The sequence below is a fragment of the Pseudopipra pipra genome, chromosome 14 (genome assembly GCF_036250125.1).
Source record: "Pseudopipra pipra isolate bDixPip1 chromosome 14, bDixPip1.hap1, whole genome shotgun sequence".
Classification (NCBI taxonomy): domain Eukaryota; kingdom Metazoa; phylum Chordata; class Aves; order Passeriformes; family Pipridae; genus Pseudopipra; species Pseudopipra pipra.
The window spans coordinates 17,949,839-17,973,671 of NC_087562.1; the positions used below are offsets into that span (position 1 = coordinate 17,949,839).

The 23,833-nt window shown below is 39.7% G+C and overlaps 1 long non-coding RNA gene across 1 annotated transcript in view; it reads right to left on the reverse strand.

The window, feature by feature from the left end:
• LOC135421808 (uncharacterized) overlaps window positions 1–15,219 on the reverse strand; it is an 87,202-nt gene extending 71,983 nt beyond the window's left edge. The window contains exon 1 of the long non-coding RNA XR_010434208.1: window positions 15,127–15,219. This is a non-coding gene — a long non-coding RNA (uncharacterized LOC135421808). The remainder of the gene's footprint in view (window positions 1–15,126) is intronic.
• Window positions 15,220–23,833: the final 8,614 nt, after the last annotated feature.

The window sequence follows — 23,833 nt, forward strand, 5'->3', positions numbered from 1 at the left end:
TTTTAGAATCTGGTGGATGAGCAACTATATAGAGACATTTTTTTCTATGAAGGATTTCTTTGCAGCCTCCAAGGCTTTACAGTCAAACAGAATTCCGCTGCCAGAAATCCCTCTCTCATATTCAAGAGGGACTAATCACCATATTTGATAGAGCAAGCATCTTACCTAAACATCAAATGGAACTATAAATTACAACCTTAGAGCATTAGAGAAGGATTTTACACACACCAGGTTCTTGCATTATACATCCTAGGAACTGTAGTGAAAATCATTTCATATACGTACAGCCATAGAGAGAGGCAACGTCTGGCTGGACAAAATACTGCTCATTAGGGATTTCCTTGGAAGGATTATCCTCCTTCCAGCAGCTGGTTCCCATAGGAGATCCTATACAGCACATAGCTGATTTTTTTCAGTGTTCTCTGCACATATTTTCCCAACTGCTTACACTAATTTACATTTGAAAGCATTTATATAAAAAGCCGTGGTAATTTAAAGACTGGTACATTAATCAGAAAAATTCAATCCAAAAGTATACATGAGTTTAGTATCTTTTGTATACTGATATTTTAAAGCTCCTGCATCTCTTGCCTGACTTCTTGTAGAAGCTTATTCCTTTCAGAGTAGAGAATTCTCAAGGCTTCAAAACAGGAACTAAAAGTAATACAAACCAAAGTCCTCAGCCAACCTGGAACAACTCTGCGGGCTTCGACAAAACAAAGCCAATTTCTAGTGGCTGCAAATGTCATTGAGCTGAAAGCTCACAAATCAAATAATTACATAGTCAAATATTGGAATTAGGCCCTAAAGAGCAACCTGAGACAGAAACCCTGGAAGTTTAGTCTCTCAAACCAAACTATTCACAGTTACGTGTAGAACTTTTTTATGTAATAGTTTTAACACTGCAAAATGTAAACTGTTTTTCAGTCTGTAAGCCAAGCAGGTATTTTGATACAGAAGTGTGCTAGTAAAAAGAAGTACTTCAATAATCTTAAATAATACTAAAATTATCTCAAATAATTAAAAACTAGTGTTTTTAAAACTAGTGTGGAATTACAGCAGAAACCCAAATGGGCCATATCTTTACCCATTTCTGCTGTTAATTTGCCATTACACATTGCAAAATTGTTATGGTACCAACAACAGAACATCTTTCCTACTCAAGACTGCAAATTAATATTTTATACTCAGGTTCTATCTAAAAATATTGCTTATATCTAAGTCTGGGATAGACATTTGGTAACTGAGAACAGTTCCACCAAATCCAGTTTAGCTAATCTGCTTTGAACCAGCGAAGAACTGCACAATTCCTAAATTCTCCTATTAAAAACAGGAAAGGGCATAGAAATGATGAAAACCCGAGCGTTAAGATGCACCATTATTGCACATGGTAAGTGATTCCTTTTCTGTGTGAGTTTGCCTTGGTCCCACGTCCAAAGGGACATTTCAAACAATAAACTCACAGTCATTCCCAGGCAAACACTTCCAGGCATTCCAGCTCCTGCACTACACTCACGTTCCCACATCTCCCTGTGGGTTTGCTACGAAAACCAGACACGAAGGGGTCATGGAGGAAAGGCAGCCTTTGTCTAGGGATCGTCAGAGAAAAGCTTTCAAACACACTTGGCTTCACCATTTGTCTCAATTCCTGACCACACTTTGTGTTTACAATAAAGCTGTTAACTTGCTGAAGCCTTTCTGACTGGTTTATACTGGCTGGTTTTTTCTGCATTTCATGTTTTTGGTTTGAACAACTCAGCAGTTGATCTCAGGTTTAATGCATGCAGTGACATAAAACAACATAATCAGACTGTTTGAGACAACGAAAAACATGATCCAAGCACATGAATTCTTTGCTAACCAGAAGCAAACCATAGATTAGTGGAGACATCCAATTAAATGGCCTTACTGAACATTTAAAAAATTAAAAAGCTTAAAATACACAGTCATCTGACAAGAGATACAGTAACTAATTGATGCAAAGGGGAATTTCATAAAGACTTTTTTTTAGCAGGTAATTCAAAGCAGAAAGAAACTTACTGCCAATTTTTTCCTAGTGGACAACTATTCTTATCCTTTACTCTGTACTTGAACAAGAAAAATATCTCAATCACCTAGAGGAAGATACCTTCCAACTGTCAAAGCTTTGCATGGATTTGGAGGCTTGTGTTTTCCACTGCCAAAGAGATGCCCATGTATGTGCACCTACACAAGTACAGGGGCAGGATGAAGCTGTTCCTTAGGGTTCCCTTCTTAAGTGATTCTGTCAGTGAAAAGCCAAGTAATGTTTTACAGATTACTACACCACACAATACCAGTGAGGTTGATCAGAGGGATGGAGCAGCTCTGCTCTGAGGGAAGGCTGAGAGAGTTGGGATTGTTCAGCCTGGAGAAGGGAAGCTTTGGAATGACCTGATTGTGGCCTGAAGGAAGCCTGCAGGAAAGATGGAGAGAGACCTTGGACAAGGGCATGGAGTGACAGGACAAGGGGGAATGGCTTCAAACTGGCAGAGAGTAGGTTTAGATGAGATACTAGGAGGTAATCCTTCCCTGGGAGGGTGGGGAGGCCCTGGCACAGGTTGCCCAGAGAAGCTGTGGCTGCCCCTGGATCCTGGAAGTGTCCAAGGCCAGGTTGGACGGGGCTTGGAGCAACCTGGGCTAGTGGAAGGTGTCCCTGCCCATGGCAGGGGGTGGGACTGGATGAGCTTCAAGGTCCCCTCCAACCCAAACCATACTATGATATTATGATCATAATTTTTTGTGTGTGTAACATGTAACTTTACCATTATCAATATAACACACCTTAAACTACAAATTAGTTTTCCCATACTAAAAAAGGACAGCAGCTTACACTGATGTTTCCATCATTGAAAAGTACTCCTGCTACTGAAATTTTTTTTTGTACAACATAGAAAGTCTGTATTTGAGCAGTTACCAATCACTGTATGGACATAACACAGTGGTTTTGCACAGGTTATTGTCTTCAGTATCAAAAAGCGATGCCAATAATAAGCAATTTAATTGAGGTATTAATATTCTAAGTACTTGTTTATGATATAGAAAATGAGCCAATGTAAGTTCTGTAAATACAGTTCAATATTATTAAAGATGAAAATAAAAGCTGGGAAGTGACTTAAAAACAGAATGATGTTGACAGTGACCTTTATATCCATAAGATAACTACAAAAGAAATCACATTTTTCCATAAGAATAGCCTTAATTATTAAAATTGATTCATTTATTTCACAAGAACACCTATTTTGCAAGTAAATGTGTATTTCATTCCGAATTCTTTTATCAAAAATTCACATAGATCACTATATATTCTACTCAAAGCAATCTTATTGAACAATATTTGCATCAGTTGTTACCTAAAAGAGTCAAAATTTTTAGGTTCATTTTAATCAAACAGCATCTACCCAGTCAGACCTGTCAGGTTTGATAGCTTTATAGTTTAAGTGAGTAAGATGAACTATTTACTCATTGACTACATCATTTCTAATGCCAATCTGTGTATATGCTTAGACTTGGCAATTCACAATGACAGCAGTGCAGCCTGTCCAGAACTAATTGCTGCAAATGTGCCAGATGTTCTAAAAAATCTGGGCATAATCATATTCAGGGAAAATGAAGCAATAATGCAAGAATGTAGGAGTCTGTGATTTAATGGTGTAACCTTTATTTCCAGCATTGTAGGTCAAATAAATATAGTCACAATACAGACCATTTACTTTCTCTTTAAATTTTTGTCAAGATTATAGATGTATAGAGATATATATGTAGATAGATATACTCTAACAAGACTGGACTATAAATTCCAGGGTTTTCTCAAAGGGCACCAAACCCATGGTTAAAAATAAAACCAGTGTCCGTGTGTGCACATTCTGGGTGGCAGTAGTAGGGTTGCTCTATTTTTTATTATAGCCAAGAGCACATATATTAAATGAGAAAAAAATTATAATACCCTACAGTCCTTAAGAATTCCCACTGTAACAGGCATATTCAAGTTAGAAATAGGATCTGAAGCTACTCAAGTGCCATCTGAATTCAAGCACTGTGACCTCAATAATAACTACAGACACACAGCTGAGGGCTGAACTAAGTTTTGTTTCCCTATAAGCTTTGTCACATAAAACACATCAGGAGCCCATGAAAAGCTGTGAAATACACCTAATATATGTTAGCATCTTAATATTTCCAATGAAGGCAAGAAGTGCTGTTTTAATTTACTGACATTTACCTAAGTAGAGTGCACATACTGCCTTGGCATGTCACTAAATTCTGAGGGATGAAATTCATACAGGTGTGTTTTATGCCATTTCCTTCCAGTGTTTAAAGGTAAGAAATGACCAATTGCACAGGCATAAGTTCTGTCATTAAACACTGAGTGGAAACTGTGCTTTAGGTTAAATCACAATTAACTCCCAAGCCAACAGAAGGTCAGTTTTGCTTCCCTTGTCTTCAATTATCACATGATTAATCACCACCAGTCTTACAGACATTTATGCTCAAACATTCCTCCATTGCTGTTTTTGATGCAAAGCTAAGGATGAGGGCCAGAAACAACAAAAAAATACTATCTACAGGATATTATTGGCTCAAGTCAGCCAACACAACCACAGACACCTGCAGGCCAGGGTTGATTTTAGAGAGAGGCTCTTTTTATCATAGTTATTAAATGCTTCCAAACCACAGTCTGGTGCAGCTGTTCTATTATTTTTTGGAATACCAACATGTACATGCAAAATATTTACCAACCATTATCACAGAACCTTTGCATCAGTTGCCTTTCAGGGTCTAAACCCACACAAGTGGCAAGACAAATATTCATTTAGCACTCGCAGTTTAGCATTTAATCAGATGCTTTAAACTCATTTTTTTGCAATATTCAGGGGGTATGTGTCACCTTCAGGTACAGAATACCAGATAACCTCCAACAGCTTTTTTCAAGCCCATAGTTGCTTCACAGAATAATATTAAAACTTTATTTTGTCCATAGAGAGTAAATTGCTTGTGAAAATAAAACTCTTCAAAGCTAAAGAGTCAGTTAATTCTTACTGCAGGGACAGAAAGCACAGTGTCAACACAATTTTAAAGGTATTCCTCCAGGAACCATGAAATATATGAAAAAATTTGAGAGCAAATCTGTCAAATATCTACATTTCACAGGGCTAAAAAAATCTGGTCTGTAAAATGCCAGCAACAGGTTGTGTTTGAAACTGATGTTGACCTGCACCTAAATTTGGTCAAAGTGTTCCAAAAAAATCCTAATTTGAACATAAACACACCTAAATTCATATCATATACAAGCTAAAGTTCAATAAGCCCTTCACAAGCTTTTAGTGTTCCTCAATTTTTGATACAAGCCACATTTTTTCCAAGAATATATAGACTATTCCATGCCTTTAATGATATCTAAATATTTCCCTCTCACCACCAGTGAATTAGGTTCTTCTAATAAAAGGAAGGGCATAAAGGCTGATATCTCTGTTGTTTGGGGCAAAGAATTACGATATTACATCAATAAATAAGTTATGAATAAAATACACAGAAATCAAAAAATACACAGAAATCAGACATTGGCTTTTACTTCTCTGATCAAGTCCTTCAGTGTTTCCCTCGCTGTTACTTTATTAAAAAAGTATTTTTAGCATTTCACTCCTCATAACTGCCTAAAATTCGGAAATTACGACACCAACAATTAAACAGAGTGAACCAGTTTCTGGAATTGCTACTGTGTATTAAAACAGGTATTATCTGAAGGACAAGGGCAGGAGGCAAAGCACCATTGGATGAAGTGATTTCCAGTGCTGTGGTTCCCACATTGCCTGTGGGTTTGTTCTGAGCAAGGAAGAAATTCCCAAAACACACAGTGACTCCTGCAAACTCTTCTGACAGGCAGGAACAGTATATAAACATCAAACTGAAGGCTACACAAACTCGACAAGATTGCACAGGATCACCCATGTATTGGCAAAGGCCAAGCAGCCAGTGAGATTATTTGGGAAGATTTCATTATGGAAAAGGAGATGAAGTACTCAGGTGTCTTCTGGCAATGCCATCAGTTATGTGCCAACTTTCCCTTGAAATCAAAGCCATGGGTTCAAATCCTCCTGGGTTCCCTAAGCAGTGAAGTTGGACAAAGCTCTCAGGCACATGGTGGGTTCCTGGAATTGTTCTGTGCACGATCAGGAGTTCAACTTGATCCTTGTGGGCCTTTTCTAACTCCGTATATTTATGAAATGAGGGGAAAAGTATGGGGAAGGCCATACTTAAGGACAAGGGAGAATGAAGACTGAGGTTCTGGGGAGTCAGTTTTATCTCAAACAAAAGTATCTACAAGCACTTGTTACCATGAGAAGGACTTGGCTTGGGATTCACAAGACAATGCCAAGGACAAGTAAATGCCTCCCCTGTAAAGGGGCAGGACATGCAGTATAACAGATCTCAGATCCAAAGGTGGTGTTATAAAGGATTATTTCATTAAATTATTTTTCAGCATAGAAAACAAGCTTATAATTTGTATGTGGTTTTTATACTTTATCCTAAAAATAACTTCACTCAGGCATCGATTCAGCACTTCAGTGACTGATGAGAGAAATCAACTTCTTCACAAAAAATACTGCAGAGAAATTTGGCATTTTAAAAACTTATTACTAATTTTACTTTTCAGCTGAAACATAACATTAATAAGACTGCAGTCAAAGGCTAAGAACATATGTTAGTTGATGTTTTAGATGAATCATGCTATGCAGGAGATGTTCCCCAGCCTCGTTTTTAAGAGGATCATCAGTGTGAAATCTCTTAATACACTGCTTTACTCTGTCAAGACTTCTAATACCTCCAGCCAGACTGCCTGATATGCCTCAAGGTACATCTCCCTTGTTCTCACACCATCCAACACGGACAGCATCGTAATGAGTGCCTGGAAAACTGACACCTCCATAAGGTGCTCCCTGAGAAACATTTCTCTGAAGTCTGATTATCCCAGGACCCAGGCCCAGCCATCACAGCTAATGATGGCAGCTGGCACAGCACAGTGCCCCAGGCATTCCTCTGCAAGGTCATTCTGCAGCATTTTTATTTCACATCCATGTTTATCATCGCCTTTAAGCACAAATGCAATTGCTTTCCGGTGTGTCCAGACTTGCGTGGCTCCTAAGCCACTAAAAACATGAAGTCACAAACCACAGCAGTCCTCACACCCACAAGCAACGCTTCTGTTCCTCTCTTAAAATTAAAATATCACTTTTAGCGTTTTGTTTTTATGTTACCTAAGCAAAGATCACTCAAAACTTCACCTCCCTAAAAGGAGTAGTTCCCAACCCTAAGAACAAGGATTTCCAGCCTGACAGTTAAACAGCAGGTTTGGGGGGGCTACAGTGGTGGCTTCTCTGCCAAGATGCCAAAAGCTTCTCCCATGTCCAATAGAGCCAATCCCAGCCAGCTCCAGCTCCAGGACAGACCCAACACTGGCCAAGCTGAGCCCAACCATGACAGTGACAACATCTCTGGGGCAAAGTATTTAAGAAGGGAGAAAAAACCCTACACAATTGCAGCTGGGAGCGAGCAGTGAGGACAGATGTGAGAGGAACAGCTCTGCAGACCCCGGGGCAGTGCAGCAGGAGGGGCTCCAGGCACAGGGGCTGAGGTGCAGCCCCTGGGGAGGCAGTTGTGCCCTGCAGCACATGGGGGTCCTGATGGATCAGAGACCCCCTGCAGCCCCTGGAGGAGCCCCCACTGGAGCAGGGGGTGCCCAAGGGAGACTGTGACCCTGTGGGCATCCCACACTGCATCAGGCTCCTGGCAAGACCTGTGGAGCCACAGGGAGAGGAGTCCTCTCTGGAACAGGTTTGGTGGCAGGACTAGTGGCCCTGTTGGAGCAGCCTGTTCCTGAAGAGCTGACCCCATGGAAAGGGCCCACGCTGGAGCAGCTTGTGAGGAACTGCAGCCCGTGGGAAGGACTCACTTTGGAGAAGTTCATGGAGAACTGTCTCCCCTGGGAGGGACCATTCACTGGAGCAGGGAAAGGACTCATCTCTCTGAGGAGGAAGGAGTGGCAGAGATAACCCACGGTGACCTGACCACAACCCCCAATGCCCCCATTCCTGCACAGCTGTACCACAAATGAGGAACTGTGGGACTTCGAGGCCCACCTGTGATCCAAGGCTCATGTCCATAAAGACTTGCAATAATACAGTTTGGAGAAGTGGAGAGAGAGATGGAAGTGGAGTCACAGTGAGCAGACAGCCAGGACAGTGAAAGTAATGGATAACAGCAACAGCTCCAGTGAGGAACAAGCTGTGGAACTGCAGCAGGACAGCACACCCTGCACAACTGGATCATGTCTTGTGAAGAGTAAGTACAGGCTTCTCCATCCCCAAGTATTCAAGGAAACAACTAATATTGCACAAAGCAAAGCCCTGCATGTTTTTAGAAGCAAATGCAAATTCAAGAAGGAGGGCAGGGAAGAAGAGGACTCTCTTTTCTTTTGCTTTTTTGCTGTTTTTTGGATTATGTTCCTGTAACATTTTTAAGGTGTTCAAAGACTTGTGGTGAATAACATACTTCCTGGTCACTTGTCTGTCTAGCAAGACCTATTTTTTCCTAAGATTCATGCTGACTGTCTAATAAGAGTGGTCTGAATGTCCTCATAAAACTAAAAAATAGACAAGATAAGGTCTATTTCTTTTTAGAAGAACCACAGTACATTTCTCTTTCAAGTCCTATTTCTGTTTATCCAAGCCTTCCAGAGCAAAACTCATCCCAAACAAACAGCCACAGCAGCCAATTGCAAGGATTTCAATCAGCACAAATGTTTAACAACATGTACTTGCTGCCCCTGGGGCCTTCAGTAAATAGTACAGTGAAATATGTCCCCTCTAAACCAGGAGAGACTTAAAAATACTTCTCAGAAGAAAACAAGATAAAGCACGGATAGAAGTCCTACAAAAGAACTTTAAGCTATTTTGTTCAAACCACAGGAAATCATCAAGATGAAGAGAGAAGGATGTCATTCTCTGGATGCACAGTCTCACTGATTGGTTTATGTGTGTCAAAGCAGCACGGAGAAGAAACAGCACAGAAACCACTGTTTCAACTTCCACACGTGTCCTTGTGCTCTGTGAAAGGATGAGGAGGTTCACAGTCATGCCAGCACCATGAATGTGTGAGAAAAACAGCCACAGACATTGCTAATGAAACTAAAAAGCAGTCAAGTCAGAGGTTGTGTTTGGTCTCTCACTGGTAGCACAGCAAGGTCACTAGAGAAAGCAATATCAAAGCATTTATCTCACTATTACTTGGACACTTTTCCCCCACACCATCCCTCAGAAGTGTTCTGTTAATTGTCAGGCACTCTGTTTACTCTCAGTTTCAACCTCTTTCTCCCCATACGACAATTTTTGGAAAATATTTCCTTTTTCACTTCTGAGAGCTGTGGAAGCCACCAGTCTGCTGCCACGCCTGCTTAAGGATCAGAGTCCCGTGACCAACAATGTGAGTTCAGATGCACTGTGACAGAGAACTTAATCCTCAGGAAAGTACAAAAATATGAAAAGAAAAAGGCTTCTGGACATTTGCTTTAGAGGATGGTGAGAAAAGTTTAACTTTTTTTTAAACTGTTCTTATATGACTCCCACTCCTTCTCCTCTTAGGGGGCTAAGCTGGTTCTATTTAAGTCCTATTTTTCATATTTCATGCAACATGGGCCCAAATTTCTGAGAAAACTGCCCAGTTGTGTCTACTACGAGAAGGAGCATAAGCCATGCAAAATAGCAAGTGTATGCAAAGGGAATATTGTTAAGACAGGAGAGTTAACAGCATAAGGGTTCAAAGGGGAAATGCCAACATCAAAAGCTAGAAAACACTTAAGGGGATTGCACAGAAAACCACACCCTTTCTGCACTAACCATTATTTTAACTTTTATGGTGCATATTTTCAGCTCTGAGAGTCTCTCCAGCAGCAACAGAAACAAATGACAAATTGAGGGGGGAAAAAAAAGAAAGCTCTGATTGTACCTCTGTTCCTTCCTACCAAAAGAAGGTCACAGAAATGAAGGCAGAACTGTGATGGTAAATAAATGACACTAAAGTGCTACACATGCACAGAAATACACATTCAGCTGAGTCACTCCAGCAGGATGAGAACATGGGAAGGCGGCATAGCCAAATATTGCCAAAAGCACATATTGTATTATTACATTATTAGTGTATTATAATTAACACATTAATGTTGATTATTTAGATAACAAAGAAAACAGAGCCATTACCACTGCCAGGTTCTTCACCCCCTAAAGCTCCATGACTGAGTTGCAATGGAGTCAAAGTAGTTCTTGTGTTCGAGTGTGAGGAAATACAGTAATTTATCCTTGAAGAATTTGTTTGTCACTTCTTTTTAACATATATTTTTAAAACAGGCTACTTTAACCCCTAACTCCCCAGATTTGCAGACTGCAGTGCCACTGTGGTTTGTGCACTGTCAAAGTCTACTTCTGGTATCACAAATATTTCAGCAGAAGATACAAACACGTAGCAGTAAAACACAAAAGTAATGCTGGGTAAGACTTGGTGCAAGCTGTGAAGAAAAGGGTCTAGAGGATCTGCTCCCAGGGATAGCACAGAGCTGGGGAGTTTTTCTGTAGGAACAGGGTTGTTTCATTTGGGCACTCCTACCCCAGGATTTCTGAGAGCAGATGGCAAAAGCCAGTACTTTTTTAGTCCTGCAAAACAATTGAAGCCTGATGCGCAAAGAAAATAGGAGAATGCCTAAATTCTAAATTGTTTGACTGACAATTTGGAAAGCCCAATATCCCCAATTAGTGCAGATATAGTGGAATAATAATGAGGGACAACATGAAAAAAATTAAATAGTACCCTCACTGCCTCCAGCACTGGGGGGTAACTGCCATTGGTAATATAGACATTCAGACAGAAATGAATTAAAAAAGGAAAATAAATTGAGGTCAAGAAATGCTGTGAATTTCCTAAGTATTGAACTGCAAATGCTGCAATTTTTAGTTACCAAAACTTCTAAGGCTCTTCCCTCTGAGGCTGTGTTTTATATTGCAAAGTTGGTTTGCCAGGAAAAAAATATGATGTTGTATGAAATACAGACAAAACTTCACCACTAAGGGAAATGCCATATTTTAGACTATATGTCATTATGTATATTTTTAATTACATATCCAGTTGTGCATTACATTACAGGAATGCAAGTGAAAACACACAGGTTGCCTCCCTCCACAATCCACAATCACTGGTTCATTGAAAAACACAATCCCTGGGTTGGGTTTACCTGTGAATTAACGGTAGAGAGGCCAAAAAGACCTGTAAGGAATGACTAACACCCAAAACTTCCTGACCTGGGTCACTTTAGTGAACTGAAAGGACTGTGGTTTTGTACAAATAGCTGATCTACAATCCTGGGATCATTGGTAACTTCCTCCCTCACCATCTATTAATGTGAGAATAAGAAAATGAAGAACACTTTTTTCTCTCTACTTAACAGACACATCTCACTGCCTGTAATAGAACAGAAAAAGCAGAACTTGCAGTGCATTAACAAAGTGCATAAAAGATGTATTTGAAACACGAAAACTAAGAAATAAAGATGTTTTCATCCTTGCTGATGTCAGGCTGTGTTTTTCAGTAGTATCAGACTAATTCTAACCAATGATTAGGACATTAAAACTAAGGTACAATAAAAAAGAAAAAAATATAGTCAGTAAGTATAGCTTCCAAGTGCACATGTACAGGGAATAAAAAGTTTGAATAATGATAATAATTAGTGCATTTAAAGATCTAGTCAAAGGATATTACATTTTTCTTCTTAGAAAAAATCTTGTATTAATTATCCACCTGCCTTTCATTGTATGAAAGCAGCCTACAAACATTGCAAAAACATTTATATGAACTAATAGAGCATTAAATGTTTAAATTGCCTCTTTCTAATTGTGCAGCCTATATTTCCCTTAAATTTATTTATAATGAACCTCAATCCTCCGTGAGTGTTACAAAGAAAAATTTACTCATCATTTCTCATTTTAATGCCATTTACTTTTATTTGTGAACATTTGCTGGGATTGGGTTTTAATCAATAACCAACTGCTGGGTTAAGTTAAAGTAACAAAGTTACAGTGAATATATGATAACACCTGTCCCAACCAAATAACTCACACCACCCCTTATAAAGAAAATAAATCTAGGTGACATACAGATAAATTCCTCAGAATTACTTGAGCTGAGGCAATGTTCACCAGGACCCATTTTAGCACAAGTCAAAATAGTTTCTATTACTAGAAATTACACACAGAAACAGCCCTGAGCTTTGATGAACACAAGTATTTTGATTTTTCAGTTTTAAAAGGCTTCCTGGTATTCAAGGCCAGGTTGGACAGGGCTTGGAGCAACCAAGGTGTCCCTGCCCATGGCAGGGGGTGGAATGAGATGATCTTTAAGGGCCCTTCCAACCCAAACCGTTCTGGGATTTCTCCAGGCTGCAGAGGATTTCTCTCCTTTTTAGACTTAAACCTTACACTAAGTATCCAAAATAATATATTAAAATAATACATTAAAATAAATCTCTTATTTCATCAGCGATGGAATTTTGCATAACCAGGTACAGAGGCAACAAAATGGCACTTCCACTGACATCACAACCCCTCAGGCTCCTGGAATGACATGGAATGACAGCTCTGGGGCTGTTACCACATCAGTGGGAGCATGAGAGACACTTCACTGGCACTGTAACAGCTCCAGTGCCTGGAAAGTGAGAGTAATGACTCCTCTGGGGCTGTTATTGTGTCAGAGGAAATATTAATGAGACCTTTCATTGATGTTGTAACAGCTCTTACACCAGGATTGTAAGTAAAACCCCAGAAATTTGTCAATAAAAATTATCAAGCTTGGGGGGGGAAAAAAAAAAAAGAGGTTACGGTGCTCAAGGAAAACAGAAACATTCAGGAGACGTGTTTGTTTCAGCTTCACTGAAACATGTTTATGCACAAACATACTGCTAAAACCAACAGGAACAGCATCAGCAGGAATAGGTGAAAATAATGCCAAGAGCTGCTCCCCAGCCTTAAAACCAGAATGAAGGTACTGGCCCTTTATGACTTGTACTTATAATGAACTTTTCCTTTAAGGTACATCTGTGAAGAATAAGTGTTTTTATTAGTGCTTCATAACTTCAAGAAAAGTGATTTATGATTAAGAGTCAAAATAAGTGATTTTCAGTCTGGGGGATTTCATTATTTACTTTAACTCTTTGGCAAATATTTGTTTTAAAAATGTAAGTTCTGCAGTCCTAATCCTTAAAAAAATAATGCTCATGGGAAAAGTGCTAATGTACTGAATTTATTATCTGAGGTCACAAACTAGTTGTCAATCCATGTGTGATTTGTTAAACTAAAATAAAATCAATTAGAGTTCCCCAATTACATATAACTGACAGAAATTTAGAATTATAATAATACTATAAACCACGAACAAGGGCCTTATTTCTTTGTGGTAAATTTAAAAAAAATAATTTCATATTTTACTCTTTGCAGCCACTTCATAGGTTCAATTTTTTTTCTGTTAAGAAAATGCCCTTGAATAGATTCTCCAAGGACTGCTTTTGTGTGTTGTCCAGGACTGCCTGGATCACAGACCTACTGCTGAAGGCCCATGTTCTATAACCTAGAAAGCCACCAGGAAAAGTTTAGGAAAACTTAATAAATAAATAAACACAAGCCAAAGCAGTAATGGCAACACTCTGCTAACTAAAAACAGTGGGGAAGGTCTCACAGACACACATTGGGATGATGCAATATTGACAAACCAACCTCCCCACATGTCCCAAGCTGGGGAGAGTGGGGTAGGGGCTGCAGAAAACCCAGAAATAAACCCATCAAGACATATCTCTTCCCCTACAGCAGAATTGTCCCTGCAACAGAAGCTCAGGAAATGAAAGCAAAAAAAAAGAAAACACACCAAAAGTCAACTAACCCAACAAAAACCTCCACTAGTACTAAAGGAATTCACAGCAAAGATTAGATTAGAGCCTATTAAGTCCTTGCTCTTATCAAGAAGTTTCACTTGTGGTACCAGGTGGGGTCAAGATGATTCAGGAAAAAAAGTGAGAGAAGGGAAATCAATTTTTGTTTGTGGAAACAAGGACTATTTGAGATGCTGAACATGTGCATTGCTCTGAAACTCATTAGGTACAAGAATCCACATATTGAGTAAATCTGATGAGAGCTAAAAGGAAAGAGGAACCCAGAGTTCCTAAACAGGTGTAAAAAAAAAAACCAAAACCAAATAACATGAGAAAACAAACATTTCCTGACACTCTCAGAGGGGATGTGGAAAAGAAGAGCTGCAGCTGACCAGTTCCAGGTATCCTTAATGCACATTTACAGGCAGGAGACCAAACAAAATACACAATTGTATGTTTTTCAGTATCTCTGTGACAAATATTTTACTGCAGCTTCTACTACTGATGAAAGAGAGGTACTAAGTGTTTACACTGATGGACCAAGTGAAAAGCTACTGAAAAAACCATCACCAGTTCAGTAAAGCACATGGGTTCTGTGAAGAATTTAAACATATGCTTGACTTTAACAGTCCCTAAACTTGACAGAAACCACCATGACTTCAGTAGGTAACAAAAGCAAAAAACAAGTTCCCTGACAGGGAAGGACCAGGAGCTTTATCTGCAACAAATGCCAACTTCAGCACAGACAAGGCTGAATTTTAACACCTGCCCAAAGCACACAGACACAGCTAATAAAGTCAGCTTTAAAATGCACAGCCAACTACAAATACAGCAGGAACAGCCTTTGAAAAGTGTATTTAAACACCATGGTAAGGTCACTTGGAAGCAGAACTTTTCCAACAGCAGGTCAGGCAGGACAGGTGAACAGCAGCGCTTCTCCAAGGGGGGAACACGGTGTTACCAGGGGCAAGGCAGGGCCAGCACTGCCACAGTCAGGAATTTCCATGGAATCAACCACAAGGGACACCTCCTTCTCCCAAAAAAACCCAACCAAAGAAATCCCAGATGTCATCACCAGACCAGTGAAAAGCTAAATCAAGGTGTGCTTCCCCCCCTGGGAGGGTCCTGGAGCCATCCCCGTCACTCACCTGCAGTCTGGACACACATTCCCAGGACAAGGTGCTGAGATGAGCTGAGGGACCTCCTGCCCACCCCAGGCTGTACCTTCCAGAAGGTTCCAGAGAGAGCTCTGTGAGGTAACTGCTCCAACTGCACCAGCACCACAGGAGGAGGGCACCAAGGGGGTTTTCTCCCCCTTTCCTGAGCTGTTTTAAACAGTGGCCAGGAAATGCAGCAGCTTTGCCTCCCACCCCTCAGGCAGGTGCCCCCCCAGGGCAGCTCTTTGTGCCGTGGCTCTCACACATCTGCCGAGGTTACACAGCTCACAGCCTTCCTGGCTGAAGGTATTTCCTCCCTTTCCCAGGAGAAACTGCTGAGACAAATCATCCCCAGGTGCTCCAGATAAGTCCAGAGTGCAATTTGGCAGGGATGGGATGCACCTGTCCCTGTGAGAGTGATGTGCTGCTGCTTTGGGGGAGGCAGGTGCTTCTCGTCCTGCTGCTAGTTAATATTTAAAGTTAGAGCTCTGCTTTGGGGTGTAATCTGTACTGGGAGTGATTGGAAATCTTGTTGGGTCAAGTGTTTTGTGTTTAATAAAACTGTGGATTTATAGACAGGTGTTTCTTTTTTCTAAGAAAAAAAAAAAAAAGAAAGATCTCAAAACCTAAATTTTTCACTAGAAAAGTTGGACTTTCACAGTAAATATGAAGCCTGTTGGGGACTTGCTCTCCTTAAGTATGAAAAATACACTTTCAAAAGCTCAGGAGCTGTCTGAAAATAGAGAAGTTGTTCTCTGTCAGATCCACGGGAAAAGCCAGTGATATTTAATGGTTTCATGCATTGGCTACTTGAAAATTAGTAAATTGGGAACGAGATAATTGCTTTTATTACTGCTATCGTTAATGTTGATGGAATAGAAAGGTTATATTTCTTTTAATGCTGGATTCTTGAATATGCATTGGCTGCTGCTTGTGGAATACAGTTTTATTCTATATTGTTTAGTGTCATAAACGAGGCACTTCACCACCACTGCTCTGCTTTGTATAAATTTTAACTCAACACTCCACACCAGGGCATTACAACCTACCAGACGTGTGTTATATTTGTTAGTGTATGCCTTGTGTAATATTTAAGTTGTCTTTAGATGTGTGTTTTAAGTAGGTGATTATTATTTTTTTTATTATTATTATTTTATTACAAACCTGGCCATAGCTCAGTGGGTTGTATATATAACAGGTGTTATCTTAAGGAAAGAGCCAGGGTAGTAATGCAATTGTGTGGTGACAGTGAACTCAGCATGTTGTACTAATAACATTTAGTGAATGGCATACCTATAAATCTTTCAGGGATATAGGTCCTGTATTGCAGAAGGTGAAATATGCAGTTGCAATTACACACTGGTAAAAATTTCCAACTTGAAATGTCTCAGTTTCATGTTTGTCCTGCATCCCTGCTAACACACAGAATATTGCACCTTGTGAAGTTTTAAATAAAAACTCTTGCTTGTAGCTTTGTAGCTTTCATTCATCTATTTCCTACTAGTAGAATATTTTAAAATGAAAAAGCTTCTTATTAATTTGCTTAGGTAGTTAGAACAAGGATCTGCTGAAAGATTTGATTATTTCTTCATATCATTCCCATCTGATACTTTTATCCTGCACTAGCTTCTTGCGGAGTTTTGATCTTTATTTTAGGCTTAGATGGCAACACCTGCGTCCTGTTAATTCAGGGCAGCTCCTTCCTGCTCTTGCAGCAGTTCTTTCCTGACTGTTTATGAATGTACACACATATTAATTTCAGGCACAAAACAAGCTCGTACACAGTAAGTTAAGCAGGAAAATGATGCAAACACTGGCAGGTTTAGAACTGTCATTCCTTTCTCTGCTGTGCAGTGATGAAGACGTGTAATCTCTGCAGCAAAAGTCTGCGAGGCTCTGCCAGCTGGCTGCCTGCCCCAGCTCCAGGGAATCCAGGGAATAGGAATAAATGAAGCCCAAGCAAATGGCCACCATCTGGGTAAAGCTCAAGTGAGCTTGTCTGGACAAGGCTCCAGGGTCGTGTCATGAAAAGGACTTTAATGTTAAGATGCATCTGTGAAGGTACAATTGCTCCTTCTGTGAGTCTGGTTGGGCTCGGTGCAGGTGCAGGGAGTTGGCAGGAGCTATAAACGACCTATAATTTAGAGGTGTTTAAAGGTGCCCGCTGCTGAGGTGTGTAAACAGACACCTCTGATGCCCATCTATCAAAACAGCCTCGAAAACAGAAAGACAGCCTTAAAAAGGAGTGAAAAGTGCCTGGAGTAGCCACATAAGTAATCCCTTCTGGAGGGCTTATTCAGACCTGTTGATTCTCTATTCTTTTTCCCAGTACAAACACCAATGCTTTGCTGCAGTTAATCACTTGTACATTTGTAGGACTTTTAGATTTTTGAATGCAAACCACAAATTTTGCACTTACAATACCTGCTGAGAAGCATCTGTAGTTTTAGCAGCTGCAATGTAATGCATCATCAAAGGTCTCTTATTTTGAAGTCTTGATTCCAGACTTAGTTTTTCTTCTTCTGATTGTTGTTACACAGTATTTCAACCATTTGTGTTGTGACAAGATACAGAAGGATTTGTATTTTTGGAAAAGAGTTAGCTTTCAGAAGTTAGTTAATTGTTGAATTTAATCTGTTGTGTGACTCTTGGGATGTTCAGCTCTTTTGTCTGTTTTATTTTACTCCAGTCTGTGCCTGATGGTGAGTGCCCCTTTGGAAGAACCACTTAGTACATCTGTGTATCCCCTGTAAGTTTGGGAATCCTGAGTCTGTACCTGCTGTTCTGAGTCCTTGGATGACATTTTTGTTACTTGGCTGACAATGTTTTTTCCACACAAAGCCATTAGTCTTGTAATAGATGCTCACTAACATGAATATTTTTCATTTCTAATTTTGTCTTTATGCATTTATGTTTCATATGCAGTGATGCACATTTCCAAAAAAAAAATCCCCGAAACTTCATCTGTATAATGTTGAAAATTCATAAACCTACACACAGTGATGACCACTGCAAGCCAATGTTGCCAATTATAGGTGATCCAAGCACTAGAGACCTGCTTAAAAACACGAAAGAACTTTAATTCCTAGTTCACAGCTTCAGATTAAAGTTTCTTTGGCAGATTCTGACAGCATGGTGACAACCACAATCAGCACTGCAATTTCCAGCCCCTGTCACACACATCCAATGCCAGGTGGATTTCTATTTATGCTTTTTCCTTATTTGTACAGGACTTTCTACCTGCACTGAAACTTATTCCTGTACGTCTGTCCAGGAAGAAGAGAGAACAGCCTGTTTCTGCCAGGCACTATTAAATTTTCCAACCCCCACTGCCTCAGCCAGACTTGCAATTATTGACCCTTTATGTCACAGAACTGAGACCCAAGTGAGGATTCTCGTGGCTCATAAACAGTGACTCTTCCAGCAGAAATCCAGGGATCATCTTCCCGAGGAGCCAGTGGGAGCCGTGCTGAGCTGCTGGGCTGGAAGTCACTCTGCATCTGGGACAGACTGGTAAAATCACTCCTTCCAGGGCAGCTGGGGTGAAGAATTTGTTTTGGAGTTAAGCAGATGCCCCTCAAAACTATGCACTGCCTTTTAAAATCCAGTTGCCATAACAACTGTACAGTACTTTTCCTCTCAAACAAAGCACTTTTTTGGTGTGTATTAGGAAGCTTGCACTCCAGGAGAGCAGCTGATTTACTTTCCCTGAGGAAACACCATATGACTTGCAAAATGTCAGGGAGTGAGGAATACAAGCTGGAGATATAAAACCACATTAGAAATAAAACACTTTATACCCTCTCTGGGTTCTTAACTATTTTCTTTTTTTTTTTTTTCTTAATAAATGGGAAGATTAAGTCAAAATGTACCACTGACAGTATCAAGGCAATGGCTCTGAGAGATTTTGAGTTATGAAAGGGTTGAATGTCAGGCCCTGAAACCTCTGACAAAATAGGTTTAGATTGAATATTGGGAAGAAATTCTTCCCTGTGAGGGTGGTGAGACCTTGGCACAGGTTGCCCAGAGAAGCTGTGGAAAGTGTTCAGGGCCAGGCTGAATGGAGATCTGAGCAACCTGGTTTAGTGGAGGGAAAAACATTACAGGAAAAGTTTTCCTGTGGAGAATAAATCAAACACCTGCCTATTCAACTGGTTAAAACTGCAACACTTGATCACTCCTAGACCTGAGAGCCCACTATGTCCCTATGGAAGGGACAGGGACCACGACAACTAGCACTGAAATCAGTACATTCCAGCTTGGAGAACCACAGTGTGTGAGAGCAGAGGCTGGTGATTAGTTTTTTACATCACCAGTGATATATGTGTTGCCATTTTTTTACATGTGCAGTATAAGCTTGCCCTGCACTTCTTCCTCATTCTCCTTCAGTCATGCTGTTTGCATAATTTCCATTTTTCTTTTGTATTTAGCTTTTTCTTAACCGGGAAAAGTAGATTCCCCACATAGCTTTATTTTGCTGACAAAAAGCAGTAACCACATTTCTAGAAAGCAAACACTGTCAAACAGCTTTGTCATAGTCTGAGCAGAATTAGGCTTGCATATATTATTTATCAAATAACACATAGAAAGGAAAAAATGCTGCATGTAGCACTGACCCCACCACCCGAAGGCACGAGGGTGCCTGACTTGCACTGACTGAGAGGTCCCTCCTGGGTCACTGCAGGCTTGAGAAGCTGCAAGTCTGCATTTCTAATCCATTTAATTACCCGGGGATCAGAAGTTAAGTGCTTCTTGTGTTTGCCTCAGCAGCCACTTGGTACTTTGAGTGCATCTTTGCTCCCCCTGCCTGGAGCTGCCCGTGTGAGCAGAAGTGTCAGCAGCGTGTGCACACACCGGGGGGGCAGCACTGGCACCAAATACCTGTTTGTGCTTTGGGCTCCATTTGTTTAATTGATAGCCATTAAACACAGTGACTCCACTACTTAGAAGGGCCATTATACTCCTCACACATGCTAATTTAATAATTGTGACTGCCTATGTTTTCATATTAATTCGTTGTTAGGACTTTGCTAGGTCAGGGGCTTAGTCCTTTTCCTCCTGAACGGGATTTTTGGGAGCACAGTGAAAATAAACATTAGCCTGCAGTCTATATTGTGCAGTAATCCACCAAATGCCCAAACCTAATCACCCCAAAATTCATGTTTCCTAGCATGGAGATGTCTATAGAACTGTATCACTGCTGGCAGCAGAGCCACAACATCTGCAGTTGTGTTCTTCTGAGATATTTTCATGCCAGGACTGGGAGGCACTGAGTGGTACATGAGAAAGGGAGGAGTGGGTGGGAATCTCTAATCTTCAGGGAGGAAATATCTTGTTGAGCATCACAGATGAGCCAAGATCAAAAACTGGGAATGTGATGGCCTCATGCAGAGACATCATGGCACTGGAGCATTTAAAATTTCAATTTTGTAATTAAAATATTTTGAAAAATACCTGTCATACCGTGTTAGAGTAGAGAAACATATATTTAGCAGTTAATACTCTATTCAGATGACTGAGGGCACCAGTAAATAAAGTTTTATTCATTTTAAGCATGATTTTAAAATTTTGGGGGATTAATTATTATATTTTTTGAGCGTCATAAGAGGTAACATTCAGGTGTGTCATCTTTCTGAACTGAAAAGATGTATTACATTCAGTCTACTAATAAAAATGCCTCTCAGCAATAAACAGCCATCATTACTTCCAGATTGTTTACTATTTCAGTTAATAATGCATGGTATCACAAAAGCCATTAAGGCTCAAAAGACAAAATGTGTTTTGTGGAAATGAAAGGAAAATTCATCAGCATTTTTCAAAACTAAAATTTAGAAACTGAAACTTTGACCTGATTGCAGGTCATCCCTTTCTCAAGGTCATAGATACAAACAGAATTCAGGATTGTGTAAATTGTAAATTGAATATTCTTCTCCGGAAATGCCAGTCACTGGTGGTTTCCACAACGAAATAAGATGGGCATTAGTGTGAAGCAGTATCAGTCACATTTTCTTGCCTGCCTGGTGCTTTTCAATATGACCCATGATCCCACGTCATTTTAGCTCTCCTGTTAATAGAGTAAGAAAAAATATAAAATACTTTTACATTTAAGATTAGTTAGACATATTATCACTCCCCCATTTTGTCTGTAGAGAAAAGAGAAAATAGATTTTACAATTTCAATACATGTGGGTTTTTTCCCTCCTTGCATATTTTAAATGTAAATTACATTTTTCTTTTCTTTTCTTTCTTTTTTTTGTTTGTTTTACATTCTAAAAGAAACAATTTAAGTTCTTTGAACTCAGGAAAAAACAAATTATATTTGGTATCAAACAGTGTCTTGAGAGATAGAGCTGTTGCTATTAAAAATCAAGACAGGTAGCATAAAAAAAGAAGTGTCTGATTGCTTTCTTAGCAATTGCATTGTTTTCTTTCTGGTTTCAGAAAATTGTCTTGAGATTGGATTTTTCCTTACTCCCCCATACAGTAGCATGCAATAGAAAGTAATTTTTTTGTTTCAAATGCATTTTCTTTTTGGTGCTATAGAGGTTTATTACATAACACAAGAGCATTTCACCTTCAGAGCACAAGAAGGGTGTTTTGTTCAAGCACCTTCTGGGCTTAAACAAAACTTTTAGTAGTGAATCACTCACATAAATAATATTTTATATATCCTTTATTTAGATTACAAGGCCATCGAATTTCTTCATATAAAAAATCTGTGTTGGCTGTGTTATGACTCTGGGTGTATTTTAGTACTGAGCATTGTCTTGCTGAGGAAAAAGGAAACGTTGCTTTTTTTCTTGCATTTATGGCTTTCCAGATGAGTAGCAAGAACCTCTGTTTCAGCTGTGGCTCCTCAGGATTTTGAGAACTCTGTGCCTGTCAGAAGTGTGGAGCCTCTATGAAGCTCTGTCAGCACAGTTAATTAGGTTTAAAGAAACATAATCAACCTCTGCAATTAGTTAAAAGCAAGTTGATGTGAAAATCCCTTTATTCATCTGCTCAATTTCGAGTGCAGGGGACAATGATTTAAATTTTGCAATAAAAATCTGATTAGGAACCTCCAAGGGATTTCCTCATCTGACAGCTGGGATAAAATTTTGAGCAAAAACTTGGTCTAGTGGGAGGTGTCCCTGCCCGTGGAAGGGGTTGGAATGAGATGATCTTTAAGATCCTTCCCACCCAGACCATTCTGTGATTCCATGTTCCCCTAAACCTCATTTGAGTGAGAAAGAAGAGATTTTATCTTCTATCAGTTGATATCTAAAAAGGACAAGTATAATCCTGGCCATGAACTGGGAAGTCAGAGATGTTTATGGTTTTAAACAGCAAGATTTTTAGTGTGGTCTTTGGCATTGTGGATTAAAGACAGAAATAAACTCTCTAACGACTGTGAGTGCCACTCATTACTTCAGCAATATCACAAGCTACAAAATAGAATTAATGAGAAGTATTGCCCAACTCCCATAGTTCATTGTCTTGTTTAAGAAAGCCCTGATTTTGGTAGCTAAGTGTCATGGTACCTCACATCTCAGTGTGGCAATTAAATATAAGGAAGCTCATTTGCAGTGTGGTCTGAAACACTCTGAGCTACTGTACCAGCTGAGGTTTTTCTGTTCAAGAACTGGACTCAGCAACTTCTACATTAGTACTAAAAGCATACAACTGTACCATAAAAAAGAAAAACCTCAATACAAGTTACCTAACAAAGGTAAAAAAAATTCCACTAGTCTTGCCTCTCTTATTCCAATGTACCTGCTTATATTTAGGCCATGTCTTCACCTTTTAAAATCATTTTGTACCTTGTATCATATCCACCTTAGAGAACAGAGATTTGCCTCCACTCAGGAAGTGTAAAGGCAAATTAACTTTTAAATTTGAAAGTTAAATAAAAAGGTCACTTTTTAGCTGTGTTGTAGCTTTTTGTGCTAATTTACAGCTGATGCTGTTGCATCATGTTGGAGGGTGGGTGTGCTGCTTTTTAGCCCTGTTATTTAGAGTGGCAATCTTAAATGTTATGCAAAAAATTTCGAGTTCAAAGAACAGGAATATAGTAACAAAGCTGATCCAGTGACAGGTAGCTGTAGCATTCTTTGTACATTCCTCAAGGGAACTTGGTCCTTTAGTGATTTGCAGGTCATATCATCAATATTTTTGATATTGTTACACCATGAGACCTTTGCGAGGTGTTGCTCACTTTAGGCCATCACTGTGTAGTTTAAAATGATACTTACATACAGAAGGAAATTCTTTCTTCCTTTTTTTTTAGTATTAAGACTTCGAGACCCACATTTCTGCTCATTACCACAAAATAAAAGTACTTACAAAGCTTTCTGAAATCACTCTGCTCAGACTGTTTCCAGCTGATGTGTAGAGATTTCTTTTGAATTGCTTCAACTGTGCTCTGAAATAATAGTGTGAGTTGTCAAAATTACTGAGAAAAACAGAGATTGTCTCTATACCTGTGTATGCTTAACATTAACAACAGAAAGGGTGGTCAGGCACTGGCAGGGGCTGCCCAGGGAGGTTTGGAGTCCCCATCCCTGGAGATGTCCAAGGAAGGACTGGACATGGTGGGGATGGGGCACAGGTTCTTTCTGTCCTGTGTGTCTTACTGTGACATTCCATCTGCAGTCCATTACAGTGTATGAAAAGATCAAATGGAGATAATTAATGAATTGCATATCAGTGGATTAGT